Below are 5,350 nucleotides of genomic sequence, written 5' to 3' on the forward strand. Positions count from 1 at the left end.
TTCGAAATTTGGCTCAACTCCCAAGACTTTTCCAAATATGAAGAAGGCCCATGTTGCCCTAGGTATCCATGCTGAGTATCGTGAATGATGTTGGCTGATTAGTCATTTTTGCTGGAAGAAATGTGGGCTACCTCTGAGAGAGTTGATAAAACGGATCAAGGCGGAGGCATTAGCTCATCTAATCGCTGTCGTGAATGAAGGTGGAAAAAAGAGTTATTCTCTGCCTGCTCAAGAAATGCCAGCTGAGAAAAAGCCGAAGACTTCCTCTGCTGTTTGTGAGGGTCCGGCTACTGCTGATAGGCTTATGATTGACTTTACTTCTTCCAAAAGGGAAGAAAGATGGGGCTGCTAGATACAAACTGGTGACACCTGCCATGCCAAAGGTGGCTAGTATGATTGCTGATAGGATTGCTCAACATAGAAGGTTCATTGTGCCCCCAATGCCAAAATTTAAAAGTCTGTTGGGCTAAGTCTGGTTCACCTTTGGAAAGGTTTGCCACTGTGAAGAACGATAAGGTGGACTTTACCGCTAGAGTGGCGCCAAAACTCACTCATCTCGCTGCTAAGACTGATTCATATGCTAAGAAAGATGAGACTGTTTACGTGGGCAGTTGTGAGAAATCCACCAAGCCAATTTCTAGGGAAGTTACTAAGATTTGTGTGCTCTTGAAACCAAATATGCTTGAAGACATAGAAGAGTGTGCCCAAGCTTATTGATGGCATTAAAGAGGTTGTCATCCCAAGTTCCTTTGCTAAGCATACAACCGAATATAGGAGGACTGCTCTACTTGCTATGATGCAAAAAATGGTGATTTTGGCAACCAAATCAATGTTCATTGACTAAGAGGATACCAAAGCTGCCAAAAAAGTGGCAAAAACTATGGCAGCTGAAGCTTATTCCTCACCTGAAAAGATTAAGAGGTTGGAGTCTGAGCTCGTTGCTTTGAAGGGGTCTAATATCTCTACCTCCATTTCTTTGCAACTTGAGACTACTTGGCAAAAGATCGTTGATTTGAAGAATAGGCTTGACACGATCCAAGTTAAGTATGAAAGTATAGAGAATGAGATTGAATGTTATATACCTCAGATTCAAGATCTTGAGCATGCCATTTTTGAGTTTCGTTCCGCTTCTTATGCAAATGATGAAAAGATAATTGCTGCTTATAATCAAGTGATCCACTTCAAGAAGATCATCAATAGGCTTAAACCCTATATGTTGGAACTCTAAGGTGCATTGAAGATCAACAAAGTCTAAAGAAGGAAATGGATGAGCTGCAGCGAGTCTGTGTTAGTCTGCTCAAGGAGAACAAGCAGTTGAAAGGTGAGAAGGTTGGGCTCAAGACTTCGCTTGTTCAGAGTCAGGCCGATGTCTACAAGCTGGGTTATGTAGATCATCTCTTTGGTAGGCTGTATGACTTTTAGTTTGCTGGAAAAGACTTTAATACCTTCTCTATTTCTCCAGAAGACTTGCTTGCCTTTACTTACAAGGCTTCCATTAGTGAAGTAGTCAGAGAAGTTGGTGCCTAGGTTGGGGCAGCCAAGGGTGAAACGCCAGATGGTGCCGCTGCTGAGAACATCATAGTTGTTGAAGGAGTGGCAACCAAGTAGTCGTGAAATGTTCAAGCAATTGAAGAGAAGTTTTCTAGGTAGCCTTTATGATTTTCTTTGTTTTCCTTGTTACTTTTTGCTTTGCTTGAACTCCTTCGCCTTTGCTAGTTATTTATTAATTTTGCTAGAAAATTTAATAAACTTGTTTCCTTCACTTTTCTTCATCACCACTTCTTTTGTTCACGCCCAACCTTTGGCCTTTAAACCAGCGCCATGAGTGCTACTTTTCCATAAGTAGATAGGCTTGGATAGCCTATGTAGCCGTGGGTGTTGGTGTAGAACCTTCGCAAAACACTTTACTTATAGAAGCAAACGAGTCTGCATGACCCTTGGTTGTTAACCTTGGCTTTCTTTAATCTTTTGAGTTGTGTGGCCTGCATCACAACATACCAAAGATTTTTGGGTCATGAAATTCGCTAACCTTTCGCATCATAAGTACACAGTTGTATGGAATTTCGTAAGCAAAAGTCCAAGAGAACTTCTTGCTCTTATGTAACCAATTACATGGGTTGCATAGCAAGTATCACAATACTTTAGGAATTAATGTAGATCTTAAACGATCATTCTGTGCTTTGGAGAGGTGAAGTTTATCGACTGCGTAGCATATCGGCAGTGGATAAAATTTCGTATACGCACGCTAACTTGTTTAGCCTTTCACAAAAATATGCGGTTGTATAAGTTTAGCACGGCTTACTGCTCAAAGAGCAAGCCGTAAGCAGTATTCTGGAAATAGTAAGCTACCTTAGTGAACTCACTAGCAGCTTTTGGGTTCTAGGGCAATCGCCTATAGGACGTACTGCGTAATGTGCCTCCTCCATCTCTGAGGCCCGATTCCTTATGATTTAGGCTAAGAAACCCAAAATCCTTCAAACCATTGTGGCTACTTCTAAGAATCTCAACGCAAACTATCGTGCACCTAGTTATACCAAGGCAACCCAACTCATCCACTGTCTAGATATTCGGAGTGTAAAGTTTATCCTCTCACATTGGACATCATGGCTGGTCTCCAAGGGGGTGTAATTCTTGTGATAAGTCCCTAAGAATGACACGATCTTCTTTTGAAGTGTAGGAGTGATCAGTTGTTGTAAGCATGCAGCCTAGTGAAGTTGTAAATTACTTCTAAATTCCTCATTGAAAAATGAGTGAAAGAACGGAAATTTAGCTATAAGATAGGAACTGCATAAGAACTGGATAGTACTCGGCTTGCTAGGTGGTGCCCGTCGAGTTACTTGAGTCTTTGGGCTTTGACGTAAATGGAGGTCATGCATGGTACTTCCTCAGATTGTAGGCATTCCACTGCTTTTTTATCTCTTTGTCATTCGTGGTGGCGAGTGTGTAACTACCCTTGCCGCTTACTCTGCTAATCTTGTACGGACCTTCCAAGATAAGATTCATCTTTTTGGAGTCTTCTCTGTGGATGATAAAGGCTTTTCTTAGGACTAAATCTCTGGGTTGGAACTGCCAGATCTTGGCTCTTTTATTATAGCTGGAGAGGAGTTGCTACTGGTTGAATGCAATGCGAGTGATGACCTTCTCGCGTTCCTCCTCTGCCAGATCTAGATTTATGGTTATCTCCTTTTCATTTTGCTCGATGCTTGGCAGTAGAGTGCTAATACTTGGCAGGATGACATTGGGAAGAATGATTGTTTTTGAACCAAATGCTAAAGTGAAAAGAGTCTATCTGGTTGCTCGTAGTTTAGTTGTGCGATATGCCCATAGACTTCCAAGAAGTTTATTTGGTCATTTTCCCTTCTTATTAGAGAGGAATTTCTTGAGGCAGTCGAGAATTATCTTGTTTGATGTTTCGGCCTACCCATTACCTTGGGGATACCTCGGTATAGACATGCGCTGCTTAATGTTGTATTTCTAGAAGAACTTCACTAAATCTTTGCCTACGAATTGTAGGCCATTGTCTGTGATGATGGATTGAGGGATGCCCGATCGATAAATGATGTTCTTCCATATGAAACATTTTATATCTGTACGAGTTGTGGTTGTTATAGGCTTTGCTTCCACCCACTTGGTGAAGTAGTCAGTTGCCACAATCAACACGTTTCTCCCCCAATAGAGGGTGGCATTGGCCCTACCAAGTCGATTGCCCATTACATGAACTGCCAATGACTCGTCTACAGGTGTAGTTCATTAGCAGGCAGTGCTGGTATCGGTTTGTAGCATTGGTAGCAGTAGCACTTTTGTACTAACTCCTTAGCGTCTTAATGCATAGTAAGCCAATAGTAGTATGCGTTAAAAGCCTTCACTGCTAAGGATCAACCTCTAAAATGATTTCCACAAACATCTTCGTGGATTAAACTTAGAACCTTTAGGTCGTCGGGAGACGCTAGGCAGCGAAGATATGGTCCACTATAGGATGTTTGAACGAGAATGCCGTTCGACATGTAGCAACGTGCCGCCTTTGTTTGGAGCTTTCTAGACTCTAATCTTTCCATAGGGAGTATGCCATTGACCAGGTAGTCTATAATGGAATCTTGCCAGTTTGGAGTTGTACTAACTTGTGACAACTCAGCTGCTGGCTCCACCTCTATGCTTGACTTGTTTAGATACTCCATCGGAATATAGCGTTTGGGTTGGTGGTCGAGGACGGAGCCTAGGCTGGCTAGCGCATCCGCACGAGCATTGTCTGCCTGCGGAACTTGAGTAAGGGTGTAAGTCTGAAATGCCTCAAGTTGTTTTTTTACCTTGTCTAGGTATTGAGCCATCTTTAGATGTTTTGCCATATACTCCCCAGTAGTCTGGCTAGTGATTAGTTAGGAATAAGAATGAATTGCAAGCTTTTTCACCACCAAGTCTTTTGCCATTTCAAGGCCTATTGGTAAGGCCTCGTACTTTGTTTCGTTACTGGATGCTTTGAACCCTAGAGTGATTGCCTGCTCTAGCATCGAACCGTTTGGGATGATAAGGACCACGTCTCCTCCCGAGCCTTTGTAGTTGGATACGTCATCAACATGCAAATGCCAGAAGTCTCCATCAGGTGAAGCAAATGTGGCTAAGGCGCACTATGTTGCATCGCTTAGGCTAGGTGTAAACTCTGCTATGCAGTTCACCAAGGCTTGAGCTTTTACTGTTGTGCGGGGTCGGAAAACTAAGTCGTATTGGTTAAGTTCCAACATCCATTTTATTACTCGTTGAAAAGCATCTAGACCATGTAGGATTGATTATAGAGAATATTGAGTCATGACGACGACTGTGTGAGCTTGAAAATATGGTCTGAGTTTTGAACCGCAATAACTAGTGCCAAAATTAATTTATCGATCTTCAGATATCTAGTTTTCGCATCAAGAATAGCTTTAGAAGTGCAAAATACTGGCAGTTGGGCCCCTATCTCTTATTGTATGAGGACATAACTCACCGCTACTTTCGAGACTACCAAGTAGATGTATAAGTCCTCCGCTGCTTCTGCCTTGGATAGTAAGGGAGGTGATGTGAGATACTTCTTCAGGTCTTGCAAAGCTCTTTCGCACTCATCATCCCATTTGTCTTGTTATGTCCTTTTGATTGCTTTGAAAAAAGGCTTGCATCGATCAATGGACCGCAAAAGAAAACGGTTGAGTGCAGCTGCACATCCGATCAAGCTTTGCATCTTCTTCAAGGTTGTTGGAGATTTCATCTTTAGGATTGCTCGGATCTGCTTGGGATGTGCTTCAATTCCTTGTTAAGTTATTAGGTACCCTAAGAATCCGCCTGAAGATACTCCAAATGTGCATTTGGCGGGATTGAGCTTCAT

Source organism: Pyrus communis, chromosome 15, assembly GCF_041283825.1.
Source record: "Pyrus communis isolate YQ-2024b chromosome 15, ASM4128382v1, whole genome shotgun sequence".
NCBI classification, from domain to species: domain Eukaryota; kingdom Viridiplantae; phylum Streptophyta; class Magnoliopsida; order Rosales; family Rosaceae; genus Pyrus; species Pyrus communis.